This window comes from Hemibagrus wyckioides, linkage group LG10 (assembly GCF_019097595.1).
Source record: "Hemibagrus wyckioides isolate EC202008001 linkage group LG10, SWU_Hwy_1.0, whole genome shotgun sequence".
NCBI classification, from domain to species: Eukaryota; Metazoa; Chordata; class Actinopteri; order Siluriformes; family Bagridae; genus Hemibagrus; species Hemibagrus wyckioides.
This window is the reverse complement of record NC_080719.1, coordinates 950,001-957,637: the sequence shown is the minus strand read 5'-3', so window position 1 is coordinate 957,637 and position 7,637 is coordinate 950,001. Positions and strand designations below refer to the sequence as shown.

The 7,637-nt window shown below is 41.5% G+C and overlaps 1 protein-coding gene across 2 annotated transcripts in view; it reads left to right on the top strand.

Annotated features, from left to right (window-relative positions):
- The first annotated feature begins 932 nt into the window (after positions 1 to 932).
- The window catches only part of adgrg1 (adhesion G protein-coupled receptor G1), a 22,643-nt gene continuing 15,938 nt past the window's right edge, over positions 933 to 7,637 (top strand). Inside the window, exon 1 of one of the 2 annotated variants that reach the window (XM_058401275.1) lies at positions 933 to 1,278. The gene's annotated coding sequence lies outside the window, so the exon portion shown is untranslated. The remainder of the gene's footprint in view (positions 1,279 to 7,637) is intronic. The other variant, XM_058401276.1, reaches the window with a different exon arrangement.

Here is a 7,637-nt window from a genome sequence, read left to right as displayed (position 1 = left end):
GAAAAACAGAAGCGAGCGTGACGGAGTGGAAAACCCGAGAGAGAAAACTTCCTCTATTATACTGTGTATGAAAGAAGGGCATTGTCTCCTCAGAGGATTTGTGGATTTGTGTGTGTGTGTGTGTGTGTGTGTGTGTGTGTGTGTGTGTGAAGATTGGGCTGTTGTGTAATTCAGGGCGTGTTTTATCTTCTAACTGGGACCAAAGAGTCGTATAATAGTTCAGAAATATGTGATGATTTAGATATCATGGTCTCCAGGAGAAAGAGAGAGAGAGAGAGAGCATGAGGTCAAAGTCACTGTTACACCTTGGTTCCCATTAGGTGGTAAAAAACATAACCTGACTTACACACACACACACACACACACACACACACCACAAGGTAAGAAAGAAAGTCAGGGCATGTTTTTACCACCTAATTAGAAATATTTCTCTTCTTCCTTACTCTTTGTTTCTTCCCTTCTTTCTTTTTTCTTTCTTTCTTTCTCTCTTTCTTTCTTTCTCTCTTTCTTTCTAGGAAATACAGGTTTAATTATTAAAAACTCTCAGAGCCAGAAGACTTTAATTTGAGGCCTGAGGTTAGAGTTTAGGACACTAAGCTACACAACACTACATTTAATCCTGAAAGTGTTCTTTAGTTTGTTCTCCTGAAGGAACTGTTCTCTGAAGAACCTGACAGCAAACTGCTTCCTTTACACAAGTAAGGTTCTCCTTCTGAAAGCTAGAACCATCCAACAGACTCCTGAACAAAGCTGCAGGTGCTTTATTTTATTTTTTCTCTGTATTCACGCAGGGCAATAAAATTATCCCACAAAATTGTGTGTGTGTGTGTGGTGTGTGTGTGTGTGGTGTGTGTGTGTGTGTGTGTGTAGCCTCGAATACTTTGCATTATAGTTCACTTAACCCCCACCCTAAAACAGCCCGTAGTAATTCCCCCTCCTCCGTGTTACCGAAGACGGAGAGCTCGCGCGCTTCCCAGCTTGCCCGTACAGCTCGCGCTCTTTGTAGTAATCCCGGTTTGTGCTGCCGAACGTCTCGCGCCGCTTCCGAGAAAAACCTCCGCATATTTGAATGTAGTCTGATATCCGCGCATTCGCGGAGTCTCCGTGGAAAGAGAAAAAAAGGACACGTGAGCGGCGTCGCGCGAGAGCTGCGTGAAGCAGAGCAGTGCGTTTTAACTCTCGCGCGCGCGTGAACAGCTCGCGCAGTGCTCTTGTTTAACACCGTTGTGCGTTTCTTCTTTTACTCATACGGAGTGTATCACACTTTATTTCGTTCAGGTAAGTGTGTGTGTGTGTGTGTGTGTGTGGGGGTGGGGGTGGGTTTCGCCCGTTTTCGGGTTTTTTTTCGTGGAAGTGTGTGTGGGTCGAGGAACCGCGAGACCTGGGAAGGAAATTTCAGGTAGGAGAGAGAGAGGGAGTAACACACCTTTACACGGATCGAGCCGTGACACACACACACACACACATACACACACACACACACACACATACACACACACACACACACACGGCATGATTATATCTTAATTTAGATAATAATACACATTTATTATTATTATTATTATTATTATTATTATTATTATTATTACTGTCACTACTTATAATAATATAATAATAATAACAACCGTGTTACAGGAGAGAGAGAGAGAGAGAGAGAGAGAGAGAGGACTTTAGACCTTCATGTTGGATTTATTTCGTTATGAATTTTGTGTATAAAATTAAACAGAAATAATAAAAGCAGGTTTCTTTACTCTGAGCAGATCTTCAGCCATGAGGATCAACTGTAGAGCTGAGGGAAAAAATATCCATGTCATAATAATGTACAGTGTGTGTGTGTGTGTGTGTGTGTTATTTGTGTGTTGTGTGTTTGTTTGTGTGTGTGTTATTTGTGTGTGTTGTATGTGTGTTTGTGTGTAATTTCATTGTGTCTGCAGCAGATGTTCTGATATAGAAAAAGCAGCTTTTATTGATGACTGATGATTTTTTTGTGCGTTTGTATTTTCCAACGCAGACCTGGCAACCCGGGTGTGAAGGCAGAAATATATTTACACATTTAATCAGTTAACTTTTTCACTAAGGTTCTAAATCTTACTGTATAACTGCAGATCTGAGAGCGTTGAGGACGAGTGAATCAGTGAGCAGACGTGTGTGTAGCTTTCTCCTGGCAGTGTGTGATGTCCATGATGACGCTGATGTTCCTGTAGTCGGCTTTCATTTTAGATATTTAAGTATTAATATGTTTAAAATATTGTAGAAGCTGTGGAAAAACACACAACACACACACACACACACACACACACACTCACCTCACACACTTGGTGTTACTTTCCCAAGGACACAGAGCTGCAGATTCGGACCGTGAGACGCTGTTTATCTGTACAAAAAAAAAACATTATGAGAGTGATGAGATATTACAAGAGAGAGAGATAGAAACTGAGAAAGATAGAGAGAGAGAGAGAGAGAGAGAGAGAGAGAATGGAATTTGAAGTCTTTGTGTGTAGAAATGAGATTGCAGTAGAATTTCAACCAAGCCCTTCTTCAGATTTTTAAAGCCAAACATAATAGTTGTTTTATTTCTTCTGCGTTCCTTTGGGAATAAATCTCACCTCCTCTGAAATCCCCTTAGTATGTGTTTGGAGTGTGCGTGTGTGTGTTTGGAGTGTGTGTGTGTGTGTGTGTGTTTGGAGTGGGCGTGTGTGTGTTTGGAGTGTGTGTGTTTGTGTGTGTTTGAAGTGTGTGTGTGTTTGGAGTGGGCATGTGGGTGTTTGGAGTGTGTGTGTTTGGAGTGTGTGTTTGGAGTGTGTGTGTGTGTGTGTGTGTTTGGAGTGGGCGTGTGTGTGTTTGGAGTGTGTGTGTGTGTTTGTGTGTGTTTGAAGTGTGTGTGTGTTTGGAGTGGGCATGTGGGTGTTTGGAGTGTGTGTGTTTGGAGTGTGTGTTTGGAGTGTGTGTGTTTGGAGTGTGTGTGTGTTTGGAGTGTGTGTGTGTGTGTGTTTGAAGATGTTTGAGGAAATTGGAGCGCAGGTGGAGGATCTGCAGGAACATTTTTACTCCTGTATGAGAAAATGAAAGAGAGCCTGCCCATCCCCTGTGTATACTTTTGTGTGTGTGTGTGTGTGTGTTGTTGGGGGGGTACTTGTGTTGGCGTACACATCACCCCAGCAACCTTCACAAACTCTCAATCAATACGCCTCAATAGAAAGGAATGCGTGTCTCAGTGCGGCTGTCTTTAGAGGACGCTTCAGTGGTTCACCAAAAGGACCTGAGTGAGAACCACGCGCTCTACTGAACCCACAAAACCCCAGATTTCACCAACGAGTTGAGATCTAATCCCACTCATTCACTTTGAGCTTAGAGTTTAATATTCACGTTCAGGAAGTGCAGTGAGGAATGTTAATCCAGTCAGACATTAAAGGGTTAAACGGCTAACACAGTGGCCGTTGTACTGACCCTATAGACCAGATGAATCCTGTATGTTAATGTGATCTGTGAGGTCGTGTGAGGAATTAATGAGCTCTTTAACGAGCAGTTAGTGGTCAGTGCGCTCGCTCCAGTACAACATCGATCCCCTAGTCTAATTAGAGATGCTGATTATGAACCCAGTGAAAAGGTATGTGTGTGTGTGTGTGTGTGTGTGTGTGTGTGTTTATTGAACATATATGAAAGGAGTCTCCAGTGTCAGCTCTCTGTAGTGAAGAGTCTCTGGTTTGTTTTTATCTGTAATGGAGGTGTGAAGAGGAAGTGACCCGAGGAACACACAGACGTTACAATAAATCTAACAATAAACAGATAAAATGTTCAGAACTTCTTGTTCTTTAATAAATCATTTTTATTTAAAATATTTGCATTTCTGCTAAACTGCAGCGGAATAAAACACACACCTGCCTGACTTCCTGGCTTCATGGTGCTGACAATAACACCACTCATCCCACAGACACACACACACACACACACACACACACACACACACGACTTCATGATGCTAACAATAACTCTCACCCCCCCCCCCCACACACACAGGGTTGATTATTTAAGATAGCTTGATGGGAAACATTAAATTGAGAGAAATGAAGAGTCCATGTGCAGAAGGTAATGAGTTTTCAGTGCAGTGTGATGAAGGTCAGATTATCAGAAGTCTTTTTATTTTTATTTTTTCTTACACATACACACGCACACATACACACACACACACACACATACACACACACATACACATACTCTCTCTCTCTTTCTTTCGTTGTGTAATGATCAGGGTTTTTTTCTCATCAGCCTCATGCTGCTGTTCCAGGTGTTCTTTGTGTTTTTCGGTTACATTTGGTTTTCCTGTCTGGTCGAGGTGCTTGACTCTCCTACCTGCACATCAGCATGCAGGCGCTGCAGCACTGGAACGAAGCTGCTGCATGACCTTCTGCCCCCTGTGCTTTAAACACATGAGTACAGCTCAGTGTAAAGCCTTTTTCTCTCTTTGTGGTGGAGATAAATACAGAAGCTTCATTCATCCGCGAGTCCACTCACTGTGTCACACTGTACGAGCCACGGCACGTCTGAGAACCTCTACGTGTTCGGGACATGAACACACAGAGTCCTCGTTAGAGAGAACGCCTACAACAGGCGGGGAAACCGTATTAAAGATAAACTCGAAAACAAGACACTGAGAGGTCGTGACATTCAGATGAAAGAGAAAAGAAGATCTGAGTAAAGAATAAACAGAGTTAGAGTCTGAAGAGGAAACCAGGCCTGAGAGGTGAAGCTATTATCAAAAATAAAAACACAACACTTCTGAAGAGTTTCTGCCTAGCAAGTCTCTCTCTCTTTCTCCCTCACACACACACACACACACACATATACACACACACACACACACATACACACACACACACACATATACACACACACACACACACATACAGTAGGAATTCACACACAGGCGAAATTCCACAGCAGTTTAAGAAATGAAAAGGGACATTCTTTCAGTGAGGCACACACACAACAATGAGAGAGAGCAGGAGAGAGAGAGAGAGAGCAGGAGAGAGAGAGAGAGAGAGGGAGAGAGAGAGAGAGAGAGATTTTCACGCCTGTTTGCTGAGGAGTTTATACAGGGAGACTGAAACCTCCTCATGTTAATGTTTATATGAAGCTGAAAGGAGAAATAGTTTATTTTCTGAACCAAGAACAGACGAGGGAGAAATTAAATAAAAAGACAAAACAACTTAAAATAAAAAATAAAATACAAATAGTGCAAAAAAAAATTGCAAAAATATACATAAATTAACGGCAATATAAAGTCTCTGTCTGTCTGTCTGTCTGTCTGTCTGTCTGTCTCACTGGCTCGCTCTTACAGTAAAAAGAAACCCAGAGACTGTCAGTTTCTAATCTTGTGTTTGCTGGGGTGCGATCTCTGTGTGTGTGTGTGTGTGTGTGTGTGTGTGTGTGTGTGTGTGTGTTATCTCTTGTTTTGGATAAAAGGTTTGGGGTGAGTGGTGTTATTGTGTGTGTGTTTATGTGTGTGTGTGTGTGTGCGTGCATATGTCTTCCTCTTGTTTTGGGTAAAAGGTTTGGGGTGAGGGGTGTTAGTGTGTGTATATGAATGTGTGTGTGTGTGTGTGTGTGTGTGTGTGTGTGTGAGAGGGAGAGAGTGTGTGATGATTGTTATGTCTTCATCTCAGTGAAATCTTCCACATTCTGTTTTTAAACCTGATATATTAAACCGTGAATGTTTTTAACAGAAGCAGGTTCTATGATCAGTGTGTGAGGTTTAATGATCAGTGTGTGAGGTTTAATGATCAGTGTGTGAGGTTTATGATCAGTGTGTGAGGTTTATGATCAGTGTGTGAGGTTTAATGATCAGTGTGTGAGGTTTATGATCAGTGTGTGAGGTTTATGATCAGTGTGTGAGGTTTAATGATCAGTGTGTGAGGTTTAATGATCAGTGTGTGAGGTTTATGATCAGTGTGTGAGGTTTATGATCAGTGTGTGAGGTTTATGATCAGTGTGTGAGGTTTAATGATCAGTGTGTGAGGTTTATGATCAGTGTGTGAGGTTTAATGATCAGTGTGTGAGGTTTAATGATCAGTGTGTGAGGTTTATGATCAGTGTGTGAGGTTTAATGATCAGTGTGAGGTTTATGATCAGTGTGTGAGGTTTATGATCAGTGTGTGTGGTTTATGATCAGTGTGTGAGGTTTATGATCAGTGTGTGAGGTTTAATGATCAGTGTGTGAGGTTTATGATCAGTGTGTGAGGTTTATGATCAGTGTGTGAGGTTTAATGATCAGTGTGAGGTTTATGATCAGTGTGTGAGGTTTAATGATCAGTGTGAGGTTTATGATCAGTGTGTGAGGTTTATGATCAGTGTGTGAGGTTTAATGATCAGTGTGAGGTTTATGATCAGTGTGTGAGGTTTATGATCAGTGTGTGAGGTTTATGATCAGTGTGAGGTTTATGATCAGTGTGTGAGGTTTAATGATCAGTGTGAGGTTTATGATCAGTGTGTGAGGTTTAATGATCAGTGTGTGAGGTTTAATGATCAGTGTGTGAGGTTTAATGATCAGTGTGTGAGGTTTAATGATCAGTGTGAGGTTTATGATCAGTGTGTGAGGTTTATGATCAGTGTGTGAGGTTTATGATCAGTGTGAGGTTTATGATCAGTGTGTGAGGTTTATGATCAGTGTGTGAGGTTTATGATCAGTGTGTGAGGTTTAATGATCAGTGTGAGGTTTATGATCAGTGTGTGAGGTTTAATGATCAGTGTGTGAGGTTTAATGATCAGTGTGTGAGGTTTAATGATCAGTGTGTGAGGTTTATGATCAGTGTGTGAGGTTTATGATCAGTGTGTGAGGTTTATGATCAGTGTGTGAGGTTTATGATCAGTGTGTGAGGTTTATGATCAGTGTGTGAGGTTTATGATCAGTGTGAGGTTTATGATCAGTGTGTGAGGTTTATGATCAGTGTGTGAGGTTTAATGATCAGTGTGTGAGGTTTATGATCAGTGTGTGAGGTTTATGATCAGTGTGTGAGGTTTAATGATCAGTGTGTGAGGTTTATGATCAGTCTGTGAGGTTTAATGATCAGTGTGAGGTTTATGATCAGTGTGTGAGGTTTATGATCAGTGTGTGAGGTTTAATGATCAGTGTGTGAGGTTTATGATCAGTGTGTGAGGTTTATGATCAGTGTGTGAGGTTTATGATCAGTGTGTGAGGTTTATGATCAGTGTGTGAGGTTTATGATCAGTGTGTGAGGTTTAATGATCAGTGTGTGAGGTTTAATGATCAGTGTGTGAGGTTTATGATCAGTGTGTGGGGTTTAATGATCAGTGTGTGAGGTTTATGATCAGTGTGTGAGGTTTATGATCAGTGTGTGAGGTTTATGATCAGTGTGTGAGGTTTATGATCAGTGTGTGAGGTTTATGATCAGTGTGTGAGGTTTAATGATCAGTGTGAGGTTTATGATCAGTGTGTGAGGTTTATGATCAGTGTGTGAGGTTTATGATCAGTGTGTGAGGTTTAATGATCAGTGTGAGGTTTATGATCAGTGTGTGAGGTTTAATGATCAGTGTGTGAGGTTTATGATCAGTGTGTGAGGTTTATGATCAGTGTGTGAGGTTTATGATCAGTGTGTGAGGTTTATGATCAGTGTGTGAGG